At 41.9% G+C, this 17,636-nt stretch overlaps 1 protein-coding gene across 5 annotated transcripts in view; it reads left to right on the forward strand.

Annotated features, from left to right (window-relative positions):
* Positions 1-17,636, forward strand: part of CMKLR2 (chemerin chemokine-like receptor 2) — a 53,081-nt gene that overhangs the window by 16,583 nt on the left and 18,862 nt on the right. For all 5 annotated transcript variants that reach the window (XM_059168283.1, XM_059168282.1, XM_059168285.1 and 2 more), the window contains one exon: positions 16,991-17,060. The gene's annotated coding sequence lies outside the window, so the exon portion shown is untranslated. The remainder of the gene's footprint in view (positions 1-16,990; positions 17,061-17,636) is intronic.

Here is a 17,636-nt window from a genome sequence, read left to right on the forward strand (position 1 = left end):
AAGAAAGAGAAAGTAAGCCAAAACAGTAAAGCCAAATTTAATTTTGACGATAATGACAGAAGTTGATGTTTCGTAGGTGAAATTATTGACTTACACACAAGTCTATATTTATTTAAGTAAGATCTTCCTCACTTGTTCTTTCAACAGGTATTTATTAAGCATATTCCATGTTCTCAGAATTGTTCTAGCAGCTAAGGATATAGCAGAGACTAAAAGATCAAATTTGGGTACTCAGAGCTTACACTGTATATCTAATGGGGTTTCATAGAGAGAGGAGGTAAATAATTAATGATTTAAAGAGCTCTGTTGGGGCACCTGGATGGCTCAGTGGGTTAAAGCCTCTGCCTTCGGCTCAGGTCATGGTCCCAGGGTCCTGGGATCGAGCCCTGTGTCAGGCTCTCTGCTCAGCAGGGAGCCTGCTTCCCTTCCTCTCTCTCTGCCTGCCTCTCTGCCTACCTCTGATCTCTGTCAAATAAATAAATAAAATCGTTAAAAAAAAAAAAAAAAAGAGCTCTGCTTGAGAAAGGGGGAAGCTTTCAGAGGCTAATTGGTATGCTAATATATGCTCTCGGTTAATCATAAAGTAACGGCCCCTACCTGAAATCAGGGTCCAGTGTTCCAAAAGGTAGTCTTGCAAGTCTTAAAGAGTCAAAACATAGCAAATATCCTGGCCTGTGTTTTTTTCCAACCTTTTTTATGAAAAATTCCAAGCATTCAAAAAAGTTGAAAGAATAGCGCAGAGAACAATTGCATCCTTGTGATCTCAACCATTATTAACATTTTAGCATAGCTGGTTGACCTGGAATATTTATATATTTTCAATTTATTATTTGAAGATAATCTCAAACTTGCAAAAGAGTTACAAGAAAAATTCGAAGAATCCTTTCAAATCCCTTTTTACCTCTATTCACCAATTGTTAAATTTTTGTTGCTTTGTATTTATATTCTGCCTGTGTATGTACGTATGTCATTTTTCTGAATCATTTGAGAGGAAGTTGCATACTCCATGCCCATTTCTCCCTATATATTTTACGATTTCCTAAAAGCAAGGACATTCTTCTACATAATTGCTGTATATCTAATAATCACGGGACATGTTGAGACAATATTTAATCAATCTCTAATCCTTGTTCTAATTCTGTCAATTGCTTCAATAATGTTCTTTTTGGCCTTTTATTTTTCTCTAGTATATGATGCAGTCCAGCATCATATAGTACATTTAGTTGCATTGTGTCTTTAGTCTGTTTTAATCTGGAACATTTCCATAGCCTTTCTTTGTCTTTGATGACATTAGCATTTTCAAAGAAAACAGAACTTCAAAATAAAGCGGGGTTGGGGGTTGGGGGGGTACCTGGGTGGCTCAGTGGGTTAAAGCCTCTGCCTTCTGCTCGGGCCATGATCTCAGGGTCCTGGGATTGAGCCCCTGCATCGGGCTCTCTGCTCAGCAGGGAGCCTGCTTCCCCCTCTCTCTCTGCCTGCCTCTCTGCCTGCCTCTCTGCCTATTTGTGATCTCTGTCAAATAAATAAGTAAATAAATCTTAAAAAAAAAAGTTCCTCATTTAGAGGTTGTCTGGTATCCATCTTGAATCACAGGTTGAGTTCTTCTAGAAGAAAACTCAGAGACAGAGTTTAATAATCAGATATTAGGTTGTGCCCTTAGGATCAATACCTTTGTAAGGAAGGTGGAAAGACAACTGGGCAGGGGGAGAAATTGAGCTGCAAGGGAGGACCGGCAACTCTAGCCAGAGGTAGACCCGCGAAGCTAAAATGGACCCATCAGAATCGTCCCCCACTGGGCACCATGGCCAGGCCTTTCTGCTTCTATTCCAGTCCTCACTGGAGGTGAACCACTCTCGAAGGCAAGTCCCCAGGAAGGGAGCTCTATGTAGTAGCAGGAGCCCCTGAAGGGCTGCTAATTAGACACTGTCTCTTGATGGTTCTCCCTCGAGCTAGGGCAACAAGTTTGGGATCTAGACTATGCAGTAACTCTACCTCAGTTTAAAAAAAAAAAAGATAAATACAAAAAATCAATATCTAACCAATCGTCACAGATTACATTTTTCTTTTCTTTTTTTTCTTTTTTTTTTTTTTTTAAAGCAAGCTCTAGGGGCATCTAGGGTGGCTCAGTGGGGTAATCATCTGCCTTCAGCTCAGTTCATGATCTCAGGGTCCTGGGATCAAGCCCTGCGTGGGCTCCCTGCTCAGCGGGGAGACTGCTTCTCCCTCTGCCCCTCCCCATGGCTCATGCCCTCCCTTGTGCTCTCTCTCTCTCATATAAGTACATAAAAGCTTTAAAAAAGAAAAAGAAAAAGAAAGAAAGCAAGCTCTACAGGTAATGTGGGTCTTGAACTCATGACCCTAGATCAAGACTCAGATGCCGCACCCACAGCCAGGCAGGCCCCCTCTTGTCTCTTTTAATCTGGAACTACCCTTCTGTTTGCGCTCCCTTGACAAAGGCTAAACGGGAGAGGTTTGATGTCTTGAAGAACCTTCCTATTTTTTCAGTGTTTTTCAAATTTGAGTCTTGTGACTTAATGTCACAAGAACTGAGGGGAAAACATGATTTGCTTTTAATGCGATGATTTTAAGTATTAATACAGATAAAACAATTTTCAAAGACGTGGACTGTCTTTGCTAGCATAGTCATTGAAGGCCTGCTTTTATATTCATTATTAATAAAGGAGAGTCATAGAGAAGTAAAGAGATAAAGTGATTTATGACACCAATTTTATTACACATTTATAAAATTGAGTTAACTCAGTATTTATGTGTGTGTGAGTGTGTATGCATAGCCAGATACTACTTAACCTTCACATTTTCTTCTCCAGCAAAGAACAAAACAAAAAGCTGCTTTGTGGGTTTTTTTTTTTTTTTTTTTTTGTAATTTGCTAGTGAAAACAGGAAATGAAAGAATCATATTATCTTGTCCCATCATATTATGTTGTACCATAATCATATTATATTATATTGTTACTAAAGCTTCTTTAGTCCTTTAAATGTAGCACTCATTATAAGCAGCTCTAATCCTCTTAAAATATTATGACTCATTCATTATAACAAATTAAGGAAGACATGAGACACAAAGATCTTTTCAGATTATTTCCAGACAGGCTCCTTTAACTAATGTCCTTCAATTGAGCTAGTTATAAGTTTTTTGATGGAAAATAATTATCTCTGCTAGGTATTAGTCAAATACTTTCAAAATTTGTCCGTGGCCACCACCTTGACAAGGGCCAGGAGGCTCTTCCTCTCTCTCCCTCTCCTTTCCCCCATCCTTCCTCTCTCCTTTTTTCCTTTCCTTTATGGAAAGAATTTATTGTTAAAACTTTATTCTAGTACTCATTTTTCACCCAAACCAAGATATATCCCATAAACATTAAGGGAACTGGGAAATCATCAACATAAAATTTATAACTTTATATGAGATAAATATAAAGCTAAAAACTTAGTGTTATGTGAGGATAAAATATAATAAATAGCGAATCGGTGGGAGCCAATATGTTTTGATTCCGCACCATCCCTTGAATATTCATTGTGTTTAAGTCCCGTACTAGACCCTTTGATGAGTCACAAATCTGACTGACTGATCGATTCACTCATTGATTCATTCACTCATTCACTTTTATAGTCTCTACCATTAACATGTTTAGGAAGGAGAAGAAGGTGTTGGGAAAATATACGTGTTTCCATAGGAGTTTAATTAGTATGTGGGCTATATTGCTATTCTTAGACTTAATAAGCCTAATTTTTAATTTGTTTTTAATTTTTAAAAATATTTATTTATTTTAGAGCAAGAGAGAGTCAGGGCAAGCAAGAGTGATAGAGGGAGAGAGAGAATCTCAAGCTGAGCACAGAGCCTCACCCAGGGCTCGATCTCACAACCCTGAGACCATGACCTGAGTTGAAACCAAGAGTTGGACGCTTCAGCTAGGCACCCCTACGCCTAATTTTTTAAAGAACACCATGCTGCTTGAGCCACGTGGCTCCCATATGTGCAAAATATGCCTATTCAAACTCTCCATCCAGGTGCCAGGAGTAAAACTAGCAGAGTAAGGACCTCAGAAAACGGTCTCCTCCACAAAGCAACAAGAAGCTGGCAAAATGGTCTGAATCCACTTCTCCAGAACTCTGATATTTATCCAAAGGCTTGCAACAATCTGGGAGTGTTCATCAAAAACAAAAACAACAAAATTTAAAACGGCTTCATCTCAGTAGAAGAAGTGAGCTGTGTAACATTTGTAACTTGCTCTCAGTAGAAGAAGTGAGCTGTGTAACATTTGTAACATTGTAACATTTGTAACCAGCAGCCTGGGAGCAACCGGAAGGAACAGAAAATAGCTTTGGAGCTCCTTAAAAGCTTCATTCCCCGAAAATTATTGTGACCTGCCTGGTGGCTTCCTGCAAAGCCTCACTTGCAAAACATCTGTATTTGACCTAAGTCAGCTCACCTACTGTGAAAAGTTGTCCCCCCCCTTAAGCATTTATCGAAAATAGTAACAGCAGTTACTAGTTTTGCAGCTGCCTGAGGAGGTGGATACCAGTTGAGGGAAAGCATTAGACTAACCAAAAGCTTCACTTATAAAATTTTTTTTAAAGATTTATTTACCTATTTGAGAGAGACAGATCTTACGTGTGTGCAGTTATGCACATGGGGGAGTGGGCAGAGGGAGAGGGAGAAAGAGGAAGCTGACTCCCTACTAAGCAGGGCGCTGAATGCCAGGTTGTTTCAAGACCCGGAGATCGTGACCTGAGCCAAGAGTCAGACACTTATGTGACTAAGCCACTCAGGCACCCCTAAGCAAAAGTTTTAAAAGGAAGACTGAGGAATATGACATATAGAGAGGCTTTGAAAAGCTCTGACATATACCAAGAATCAAGTATAGGGCTGTGCTGGTGCCCAGGGTCCTGTGCATTGCCAAGAGATGCAGGAAAAGGCCTTAATCTTTCACCTTGGATGACCTTGAAGTTTCTGCGAGCAGAAAATGACGGCTAAGGCAGAGTGAAAAGTGTGCTCCCAGCATGCACGAGCGCCCCTCACCAGAAACTGGGAGACTTATGGGTTCCAGGCGTTTAAGGAAATTTTCGGGTCCTACATTATACCTTCTGAGCTTTGCGTGGTGGTAACAACAAAGGAAAGGTTGCATAAGCCTTGGCTTTGATGTCTCTCTGCATTCCTGATCCCCCCCGATTTCCGTTCAAGCCTCTAAGAATTTTCCTTACTTTCTTGCCACCTCAGCCATACACTTAAAAAGATGATTTTGTTATGTTTAATCCAGTGGTTTTCAAGGTTTTGTAGTGAAAGGTGTTTAAAGAATATCTAGAGTATCTAGAGTACCATATTGCCAGAAACATAACTCCCCCCCAGCTTTTGGGCTATTAGGAGGGATCCGCATCCACTGTCATTTATAGATAGATAGATAGATAGATGATAGATAGATAGATAGGCTGGCGCAGGAGTAATGTAGATTCCACTGACCTCCTTGCTGGAGAATCCCACTTGTCTCTCTCTGCTATTCAACCCCAGAGCGAGGCTCCAAGCACCTCCTGTGTTCTCTCCTCCGTGAGAGCCCCAGGAACTCAGACACCTCCCTCTCCCTCAGTGGCTGGCTCTACCCATTTCTCTTGCCCAACTGCCATATTCTTCGCTCCACAAACATCTATTATTACCTTAAATCTTTTCTTGCTAATCACCAGGGGAGAATAGTAGATACCAGAAACACGATCAGTATGAGAAATTTCCAGACATTCCATAATTTTACAAAAGGTCTTAGAAGCCTGGTACTGACTTCTTTCTAGAATGAGTTTTTGTCTTCCGATTTTATTCTCTTAGGGAGTTGTTCCATATTTGGTCAAGGCCAAAGGCATCCTGTTTTCAAACACAACCCATGTCAGGGCAGAGCAAAGGTGTCCCTGTCCTCTTCAGAATCACCAGATTGAATGATCCCCAAATCAATCTCCCTCTGTGCTGACCAGGAATATTTTGGGGGCACCTGGGGGCACCTGACTTCGGCTCAGGTCATGATCCCAGGGTCCTGTTCAGTGGGGATCTTGCTTCTCCCTCTGCCTGCCACTGACCCTGCTTGTGCTCTCTCTCTCTCTGGCAAGTAAATAGAAAAAATTGTTTTAAAAAGGGATATTATGGGCATTCATTATTTTATAATCCTATTTTTAGATGCTCAAAACACCCACGTATCAACTAGACTTTGACTGGGGTCCTACTTTTAACCACCTAGTTAGCACAAGGCTTTATTCCCTTCTGCCATGTTGATTTGATAATATGTGAGACCGCTTTACTCTGTCCTTTATTTTTTAGGCTTTCTTTCCTATGTTCCATCTCATTGTCTCGCTGTGCTACATTTTAAGTATCCTCTTCAGATAGATCTTCTAGTTTACATTCTCCCTTTGACTGGGTCTAAGCTCCTATTTTATGCATCCAGTAAAATAAATTCCAATATCAACTTGGTAATTTCTAGAAATTCCGCATGATTCTTTATAAAACTCTCTGGGCCCAAAGTCGATATTTTGCCTAAAATGCTAGTAATTATTAGTGCTTCCGTCTTAGGTATTCAGGGATTTTTCTTTCTTCTTTCCTGCCCTCAGCACTCCATATTCAGGTCTTTATGTGTTCTCCTAACTCTCTGTTTTTCTTATGTATAAAATGAAGGGACTAGATTAAGTTGTCTCTGACAGCCCATTTCACTTTAACAGACTATAATTCTATGATCTTTAAAGATTTATTTGTCTGAAAGAGAGAGAGAGCGCGTGCACTCGTGTGCAAGCAGGGGGAGGGGCAGAAGGAGAAGGAGAGAAGAATCGCAAGCAGACTCCCCCTGAGCACAGAGTCCGATGCAGGGCTCGATAACACGACCCTGAGACTATGCATGACCTGAGACGAAATCAAAAGTCTGGCACTTAACCAGCTAAATCATCCAGGCGCCTCAATAATTCCATAATCTTTGGCCATACTAACTTTACCCTCTTTCAAAGAGATTAAAGAATAGAAATCGGTTTGTAAAGAGAGAACTCCCCTTCCCCTGACTAAGGGCAAGTTGAAAAAGATGAAAATGAGGAGAAATGGCTGCTACGTCTTTGGGAGTGAAAATGAGACATAAGAAAATTGTTTCCCTTCACGGTACATTATATGGCATACATTTATCCTTCCAAGACCCCTTAGTGAAGCAGGCACTGCGTATAGGCATGGCTTGGCAGGACATTAGGGCTAAGCCACAGAATCAGACTGTACATCCTGACCAGGGGCCAGGAGAGCCAACCAACTGTAACAGGTATAACATTAATTTCAGGGGCTCCTGGGTGGCTCAGTTGTTAAGCATCTACCTTTGACTCAGGTCATGATTCCAGGGTCCTGGGATCGAGCCCTGCATTGGGCTCTCTGCTCACCAGGAAACCTATTTCTCCCTCTCCCACCGCCCCCACCGCCAGGACACCCCCCACCCCCGCCAACGCTTGTGTTCCCTCTCTCGCTATGTCTCTCTCTGTGTGTCAAATAAATAAACAAAAGACTTTTTTTTTTTAAGATTTTATTTATTTAATTTGACAGAGAGAGAGAGACGGCGAGAGAAGGAACACAAGCAGGGAGAGTGGGGGAGGGAGAAGCCGGCTTCCCGCTGAGCAGAGAGCCCAATGCGGGGCTTGACCCCAGGACCCTGGGATCATGACCTGAGCTGAAGGCAGACACTTAAGGACTGAGCCACCCAGGTGCCCACAAAAAAGTCTTAACAAAAAAAAAAAAAAAATAGTAGAGTTTCAGAGTTAGCAGAACTTTAGACAACATCAAGCCCGGTCACACTTAATTCCTGATTTCCTCCTACAAAAACCCTCAGTTCTCGGTTGCCTTATTCAACACCTCCATTCGTGAGAAGTGGGCCATCATCTGACATAGCTTTGCACCAGGAGGAAAGCTGCGTGGGTTCTGTTCACCGCTACTCACTACTGTTTGGGGCTTAGAACATACTGTAGATGCTTAATAAATATTTTCTAAAATATTTTTTGATAAATATTTTTTAAACAAATAAACCCCGATTTTAAACAACTCTCATCTTTAGAAAATGCTGCCTTTTTTGGAAATAAAATGTGTCTTTCTTTCCTTCGTTTTGCTCTCTGGTCAGGTAAGAGCTCCCTCATCTGCATACCAGACCATGAGCCATTTAAAAAAAAGTTACCCTCCTCTAAGGCACCTGGCTCAGTCAGAAGAGCATGTGACTCTTGATTTCAGGGTCATAAGTTCGAACACCATGTTGGGTACAAAAATTACCAAAAAAAATAAATTCTAAAAAAAGGTTATCCTGTCCTTTCTTTTCTGGAATAAATAGCTTCCACCAATTCATTCTGCATTCCTCACATGATGTCATTTCAAGCCTTCTCTCTGTCCTGTTGTGTCTCTTCTGGATATGCTCTAGTTTATCACTGTTCCTCCAAAACTGTAATTCTCAGAAAAGAGTATAACACTCCCAGGTACAACCTGACTGGTTCAAGCACAGTTGGACAAACACTCCCTTCATTCTATTAGAACAGCTCAAGGACAAATTCATCTTTTTTTTTTCTTTCCTTTTTTTAAAGCAGTCACATCCCTTTGTGGACTCACATAGAGCTCACGGTCAAGGAGAAGTCTTACTTTGGAGCAGAAATTTTAGCACATCTAAACCTCAGAACAGATTGCCACAGGACACTAGTCACAGTGCCTTTGGTGAATGGTGCACATCATGGAAATGTGAGTGGAGGTGGTGGGCTGAGACCCTGCCCAGGCAGACCACATCAGTTTCCTTCTCTTGGATGATAAAAAGGCACTGAGTAAGCCATTAGCCCATCTTCTGTATCTCTTTGATGTAGGCTTACCAAATCCATCTTAGGAAAAAAATTCAAGGCCTGTAATTGCTGCCTAAGCACATTACCAACCAGGAGAACCTGTCAGGAGATGATTTGTTTTATACTGTAACTGGCATAAAGTTCAATGCAGATGTTGCTTAACAAGTGAATTCTGAAGTGAGAGAAGACAGGTAATTTCTAACGAACATTCTGGACACTCCCGTGAAGTCCTATTCTCCAGGTCATTATGGTGAAATTAGATTTTTTTTTTTTTTAAGAAGTAATAGGAAGGCCATTCTGAGTATCTTTTTTCAAAACTTGATTATCTTGAATGCAAGCAAAACTAAAGTGTCTTCAACTCAAGCTCTCTATGGTTACTATTAATATGACTCTGTATGGTGGGTTGTTTTTTTTTAAGATTTTCTTTATTTATTTGAGAAAGAGGAGAGCACACAAGCAGGGAGAGGATCAGAGGATGAGGGAGAAGCAGGCTCTTCTGCCGAGCCTGATGCAGGGCTCGATCCCAGGACCCTGGAACTTGAACTAAAGGCAGACGCTTAAAGACTGAACCACCCAGGCACCCCTGTATTGTGGTTTTAAAGATGATTTTAGAATTGCCATTTTTTTGGCTTTTATTTGTTTATTTTTATATTTTTTAAATATTTTATTTACTTATTAGAGAGAAAGAAGGAGAAAGCACAAGCAGGGGCAGAGGGAGAAGCAGACCCCCCGCTGAGCAGGGAGCTTGATGTGGGACTTGATCCCAGGACCCTGGGACCACGGCTTTAGCCAAAGGCTTAACCAACTGAGCCACCCACGCACATGCTTTTTCTGCTTTTAAAAACTTTCTGTAATTGGACTTTAGGCTTAAAACGGTTTGTCTAACTTTGCCTCATTAGGGGAAATCTGTGATGAACAGAAAAGATGCAGGAACCTTTGCTAAAAGTAAAATTAAAAATTGTTTTTCTTCTATCAAGTGGTTTGTTGCTGAGTTCCTTCCAACTTCCTTGCGAGGAAGCAAACCGCTTATATTATGTTTATCTGAAGATATATTATAGGACTTGTGTAGATGCCGAGATATTTTCTGATTTGAGCACCTGGTGAAGCCCTTGGCTTTTGAGTTCTCCAAGTACTAAAGCGATAGAAGCAGTGCGGGATTTGCAAACATCCATTCTTTCTCCCGCACCACTGTATTTAACGACCTCCACAAGATCTCTTTCCTTTCCATCAAGTACCAGACCTCTGCCTCTGGGACAAGGTGAATGGTATCAAAGATGAAAGAAAGATATTAAATAAATGCAGATTATTTTATTGTATGGTTAGTGTGTCCAGAACCAATTTACAAAATAATATAGTTAAGAGGTCTCAGAAGTGGCTCTTCTCTCTCATTGCTACCACTATAGACAGTAGGTAAATGGAAAAGATGCCTATTGTAAAATAAACTAAGAATAAAAGAAAGCTCTTAAAATACAGTCCGATGTTTTACCACTGAACCAGGATCTGACGATATTCCTTTCTTTCCCCATTCCTTCCTTCCTTTCTTTCTTCATTTATTTTTTTCTTAGTCAAGGAAAGAAGAGGGGAGCCTATGAATACGCTCTCTCCTTACCTTCTAGTTATGCAAACTTAAAATATGAAGAACTAGTTAGGAAGTGGAGATTCTATTTCTTCGGAAGTTCCACAGCTGTTTTGGGCACCATCGCATGTTTATAACCTTTTCTCACAGATGTTACATTTTATGAAATCTGACTCATTAGGGTGGTACTAGTATCTTTAGATGGAAAGAAATCCCTGAGGGCTGGGTGATTACACAAGTCTGCTTCACTCAAAACCTGAAATATTTGAATAGAATATTTCCCGGAAAAAAAAAAGAATTGGCCATAATTAAATAAATCAGAGAGCAATGATTTTAAATTCTTTCTTTTTTTTTTTTTTTTCTGGGAAGAATGAGGAAGGGAGGGTGTTCTTGTTGGGGGAGGTTTCTGTTTTATTCGCAGAATGTTTCTAATTTGTGCAGGCTTTTCATTTTGGACCTTGGTCTCTAATTTTGTTTCAATGTGCAAAAAGCATTGACTAGAAGATATTTTTTGAATACCCACTCCCTGCAAAGCACCAGATTTGGTGCTGTTTGGAGGCAGGGAGAATAGTTAAAGAGCTAGAATACGTTGTCCAGCCATCTTGGTGCTTCTCATAAAAGTTTAAAATTAAATGTCCCCTGTGTTTTTTAGAGGAGACCCGTGCGGTCCCAATAGGAAGGGGACTCATCCAAAGACGTGCAGGAGTGACATGCAGAACTAAGACTTAGAACCACTTGTAATTAGTTCTGAAACTTGTTCAACACACCCAGCTGCTCGGTTACCTGCGGACTTAGATGGGGTCAAGTGTTATCGCAGGGCCAACACTAGGATGAGGCAATTGACACAAAATTGTCACAAGTACCCCAAATCTCATTAATCAAAATGAATGTAAAACATCTGCTGGACAAAAACAAAACAAAACAAAACAAAAACAACACCAAAATTTTAAGCAAAGTCAGGATACGGCCCTGCTCTTATATGACCCTGCCTCACTTGCCTTACCCTGATCTTGGGCCTTCATGCAATCTGACTCTTGGGGGAGCTAAGGGGACAAACAATAAAGAAATAATTCCCAAGTCTGGGATAATAGTAAATTATTATTATAATTGTAAGTTGTAGTGGGATCATTGAATATATAGAGTGAGATGCCCAGATGTTCAGAGATAGATCACAAAGTATCACAAAGTATTGAGGCAAAATGGCTCAGGTTTGTTTTATTTTTTATTTTATTAAGATTTTATTTATTTATTTGACAGACAGAGATCACAAGCAGGCAGAGAGGCAGGCAGAGAGAGAAGGGGAAGCAGGCTCCCCGCTGAGCAGAGAGCCCCATGCGAGGCTCGATCCCAGAACCCTGGGATCATGACCTGAGCCGAAGGCAGCTTTAACCCACTGAGCCACCCAGGCGCCCCTCACGTTTTTTTTGTTTTGTTTTGTTTTTTGTTTTTAAGATTTTATTTATTTATTTGTCAGAGAGAGTGTGCGTGAACACACAAGCAGGAGGAGCAGCAGGCAGAGGGAGAAGCAGGCTTCCTGCTGAGCAAGAAACCTTATGCAGGGCTCTATCCCAGGACCCTGGGATCATCAGCTGAGCAGAAAGCAAACCGCTTAACTGACTGAGCCACCCAGGCAACACAAATAAAATCTTTTAAAAGAGAAAAAAGAAAGAGACAAGAGCGTGGGGGAAACTCGAGATGTGACAGTGGATCATGCTAATCTCTAGGGAACACTGTGTCCATAATGAACCCGGTTCCCTTCAAAGGCTCTGGACAAAATGGAGCCTCGAGGGGAGGTTTGGTTGGAGGGCTTTGATCAGAAGTAGAAACTGGGTTAAAAGTTTTCTTCCCCAGGTGCCTTGGTGGCTCAGATGGTTAAGTATCTGCTTTGGGCTTAGGTCATGATCTCCAGGTCCTGGGATGGAGCCCCACGTCAGGTTTCCAGCTCAGCACGGTGTCTGATTCTCTCTCGCCTGCCTCTGCCTCTCTCCTGGCTTGTGCTCTCTCTGTCTCTCTCTCTCAAGTAATAAATAAATCTTAAAAAAAAAAAAAAAGTTTTCTTCCCCTTTTCTGTTTTCTTCTCTCTCATCCATGTCCTATGCCCGAAGTGGTAAGCTAGGACCTGGATATGTGTATACCATTTGAAAGTACCCTTGCTCTTAGGAAGCCAAGAAGAAATCCCAGTGAATCCAGGAGGAAAGGAGAAGCCTTTGGCAAATTCTGTCCTCCAGGTTCACGTATGGTCCAGTTCACCATGGCAGACCGCTGCTCCGGAGCAGTAAGAATACGCATTTGTCTGAATGTCCTCGCAAACCCAGCTGCCGGGAAGCTACATGGGAGGTGGTCTAGGTTCCTGGTCAGACAGTTTGGTTCTTCACTTTTTCCACATTTTGCAGAGACTTTAACAGCAGAGTCAGAACCAGCGCCAGGAATAGAATAGGTTCTGGGCAAACAGGGGCCTATGAAGCAGGATTAATACACCTCTGTGACCGGAGCTCAGAGTTACAATCTGTGCTCACAGGGGCGTCCTCTGGGCCAAGGGGTACGGGGGGCAGGTGGTGGGTGGTGAGGAAGTCCAACAAAGAGCTCAAGCAGCTCTCTTCTGTCATTCTCAGCTTCGTCCTAGCTAGGAGTGCTCATGTGTAGGAAGAGGGCTTCATGTTTTGTTTCCTTTTGTTTTTTCATTTAACCACAGGGATAGCTCTAGTACAGGAAGGTCGAATTGTTCTCTAAGTAGGTATCATTCTCAGAATTTCTCCTGCAGGGACACCTGGGTGGCTCAGTGGGTTAAAGCCTCTGCCTTTGCCTCAGGTCCTGATCCCAGAGTCCTCGGATTGAGCCCCGCATCGGGCTCTCTGCTCAGCGGGGAGCCTGCTTCCTCCTCTCTCTCTGCCTACTTGTGATCTCTGCCTGTCAAATAAATAAATAAAATCTAAAAAAAACAAAAAAACAAAACTCTCTCCTGCTTGAGAAAGGCTTCTTGTGCCTTGGGTGCCTAAAGGTTAAGAGCATGCACATTCACATATTTGGATAAGAATTCGGACCATGCCAGGTTGCCAGCCAAATGGTTTTTTCCAAGTTTTGCAATGTTCCTCATCTTCAGTTTCCTAATCAAGTACATAGAAAATAAGGGCTCAAAAGTAATCTGAAAAAAAGTTGTCATAGATTCTTGCTCTTAGAAGATGAAGTTTAAGACCCCCTTCTCGCGTGCTTCCGCGCCTTCTGGGGCCTCCCCATCCGGCAGCCAGCCTGTGCCCGAACCCCCCTCAGTGCCCACCCAATGTTATGCATCTGTTTGCTCAATTTGTTGGCTGCTGGTTTTTAACATTCTCCATTTTGAACAGCTATAAATTCTTGTTTCTACTAAGCCAAAATTTTCCTGGCTGCAATGCCAACTTTTTTTTTTTTTTTTTTTTTTTGCCATAGCTCCAACATGAGAAACACAGAGAATAAGTGTCTCACTTTTTCCTCATCTTTGAGTATCTGAAGACAGATATCAGACTCCTTCAGTGTTTTTTTCTTGCTGGTTTGCTTCAAACATGTCAACAAAGACATAACGTCAAGTCATTTCAGTCCCCTGAGTCCCTCCCTTACACTGCTTTTGCTTCCCAGTGGTCTTCTCCAAATCTGTTTGGACGACCTCAACAAACTACTCCTGACGCAGACTGACCATGACAAGGTAGCGGTGAGGCTGCCAGCTTTGTTTCCATTACCATAAAATAATCTTAAATGTTCATGATGAAAAGCTCGAAACCATCAAAAGAATGGTTCTGGCACTCAACTGTTTGATAGTGATCGATTGGCAAGATCTTCGACTTAGGCTTTGTTTTATCTTCTGTGACTACATTTCTGTGACCACACCCCCTCCCATGTCCTCTGAGGGCGGGAGAAAGGCAAACACATTGTCAGGAATAATCTTCCATGAATGGGAGGAAGTTCTAGAATTGTCGCCCTTCCCTCACCCCGCACATTTTTGCTGCTGTGTTGAAAAAACATTACTCTTGCAACCAAAACAAGTTTCCCTTCCACCTCCTTGACCAAGTTCACTTACTACCTCTCAGAGGGATACACAGTATTGTTTTGTGAAGTGGCTACAAATTCAGTCTATTCTGCAAGTCCCTTGACTTCTGTTCCTTCCCCTTTAGGAGAATAGCCTCTCTCTCTCTCTTCTTCTTCTTCTTCTTCTTCTTTTTTATTTTCTTAAGATTTATTTATTTAGGAGAGAGAGCATGAGAACATGTGAGCAGGGCAGGGACAAAGGGAGAGACTCAAGCAGACTCCCCACTGAGAGCAGAGCCTGATGCAAGGCTCGATCTCAGGACACATGAGATCATGAGCTGAGCCGAAACCAAGAATCTGACCCTTAACCGACTGAGGCACCCAGGCACCCAGGCCTTCTCTTTCCTTAACAAAGGAAATGTCTTAGTATAAATTAAAATAAGACTCAAATGGCTGCCTATGCAGTTTTCACCCTAAATCGGCTATTCCCCCTTACACTTCTGTAAATGTCATGGACAAAATGTGATTGAGAAACAAGACATCTTCAGTCCAGGTAATGATGAAATAGAAAACAGGTACGCTATGGTAGCCTGCACGGCATTATACTGTGCGCCCCTGGCTTTTCAGAATTTAAACCATGAGTGGTGTCTACTTCTGAGGAGTCATGTAATCGGTGAAGTGCCCTGTTGTGACTCCTGCTTCCAGAATCCGTTCTTCAGGAGACATAACACTGTCAGAGACGTTAAAAACGATTAAAGCTTTAGTGTTGACCATTTGTATGAATGAAAATATTCAGAAAGTAAATTGGAAAAATTCGGATCTCCAGCAGTTGTGCGGTCATGCCCTACAAAAATAAAGTTACACAAGTCCTGTGCCATCAAGGTTTTCAAATTCAGTACCCACATCCCTTCTGCTAAAAAATTCCTTGAAAAATCTCTTTTCAAGGAAATGCTGATTTGGGGATTTCTCTTCGCTATGACCAAGGCTTTGAAACATACGTTATTGACGGTGGTGATTCTCCCAGACTCGGTAAAATATGGAAAGAAGTGAAATAAAGACCTAGACTATGTTGTGGTTCCTGGCTGGGTCAGTTGATAGAATATGTGCGTCTTGATCGAAAATCTTATCTTGGTGCCATGAGTCCGAACCTCATGTTGGGCATAAAGCTTACATTTAAAAAGAAAGAAAAAAGTAAAAAGGCCTAGACCATATCCTTATTCAAAAGTAAATAAATAACTTATTTAAAAGAGAGAAGTAAGAAGACTAAAATGCTCTAGAGTATTCCATTTTTACCATTCTTGGCCAGATATGGGGATAATAATGGTATCTGACGGCTAGACACAGGGACCCCCCCCAACTCAAACACTGTCAGAAGGCAGCATCTAACAATGTGTGAACCCCATGCAGATTTAATCTTTTTAAAAATATGAAGCCCACAAAACAAGTTTTTTAAAGAAAGAATTTAGTTATTTATTTGAGAGAGTGAGAGTGTGTGTGTGCACAAGCAGGTAGAAGAGAAGTAGACGCAGGCTCCCTGTTGAGCAGGGAGCTGGCTGTGGGGCTCGGATGTGGGGCTCAATCCCAGGATCCTAAGACCATGACCTGAGCTGAAGGCAGACACTTGACCAAGTGAGCCCCTAGGCCTCCCAAAGCAAAGCAAGTATTTATTTATACTTTTAAAAGTTACTTATTTAGGGGGTGCCTGGGTGGCTCAGTGGGTTGGGTCCTCTGCCTTCGGCTCAGGTCATGATCCCGGGTTCCTGGGATCGAGCCCCGCATCGGGCTCTCTCTCTTGTCAGGGAGCCTGCTTCCCCCCTTCTCTCTGCCTGCCTCTCTGCTTACTTGTGATATCTGTCAAATAAATAAATAAAATTTTTTTTTTTAAATTTTTTTAAAAAGTTATTTATTTAGGTAGTCTCTACTCCCAATGTGGACTTGAGCTCATGACCCCAAGACCAAGAGTGGCTTGCTCTCCTGATTGAGCCAGCCAGGCACCCCCAAAACAAATTTTTATTTTATTTTATTTTATTTTAAGGCAGAGGGAGAGAGGGAGGGAGAAAATCTTAAGCAGGCCCCCTGAAATCATGACTTGAGCCAAAATCAAGAGTCGAACACTTAACCAACTGAGGCACTCAGGTGCCCCTCTTCTCACACCCTTCATGAAGTAACACAAACAAGTCCTCTTCTATTCTACCTTCCCCGCTATCGTGTGCCGCATTTAGTCCTGAACTGGTAATAATCAATAATCAAATCATGAGTATGCTTTATGGGCAAGGTCCTGAATAAACCACTTTTTGAGGTTCTCCTTATGTGATGACTACAGCAATCCTACGAGTTAGTGCTATTACTACACTTACTTTACAAGCGAGGAAGTTGAGGATTTGAGGTAGGAGGCGATTTGTCCAAGAATCCACAGCCAGGAAGAGGTACGACTGGGATCTGATAACAGGCAGTGATTCCAGAGCCATGGACCACTTTATTGCTGTATATTTCAATTACACCTGTGTGTTCATTAGCTCAAAGTCTCGCAAACAAATTAAGCCTGAAGGTTGCTCCCTGACCCGAGGTTAATCATTCACTGTTCTCTCCCGGCAGTCCACAGAGCCATACAGATTGTACAAACCTGGACCGTAACTTCTGAGTGAAGCATTGGAACAACTGAAACGTAAGTAGGTGTTGACTTTGCAAATATGTGCTGGGTCCTGTTCAACTGTTCAAATGAAACCCGGGGTTTAGACTCCCAATCAGCCTGCAGGTGCCTTTTTTTTTTTTTTTAAGATTTTATTTATTTTATTTGACAGATAGAAATTACAAGTAGGCAGAGAGGCAGGTGGGGAGAGAGAGGAAGCAGGCTCTCTGCTGAGCGGAGAGCCCGATACGGGGCTCGATTCCGGGACCCTGGGATCATGACCTGAGCCGAAGGCAGAGGCTTAACCCACTGAGCCACCCAGGCGCCCCCTGCAGGTGCCTTTTAATGAAAAGACCTGGACCCCAACAGAGTGAAAAATAGGTATCATTTTATTACCACTTGATTCAGTTGGGAAGAACTTTCTCCCAACCCCATCGCCTTTAAAAGTGAATAAAACATGTGTATGCCTAAAATTAGTTAGCTTTCCTGAGGTTGATTTTAATGCCAATTCAATAAAAAAGTTATTGTGAAGGTTATACTCAGTTTAGCTAAGCTTCCTGAAAGCGTCTATTAATTTCCTAGATGATATCCATCAAAGATATCTCCCTCATC

Source organism: Mustela lutreola, chromosome 3, assembly GCF_030435805.1.
Source record: "Mustela lutreola isolate mMusLut2 chromosome 3, mMusLut2.pri, whole genome shotgun sequence".
In the NCBI taxonomy this organism is placed as follows: Eukaryota; Metazoa; Chordata; class Mammalia; order Carnivora; family Mustelidae; genus Mustela; species Mustela lutreola.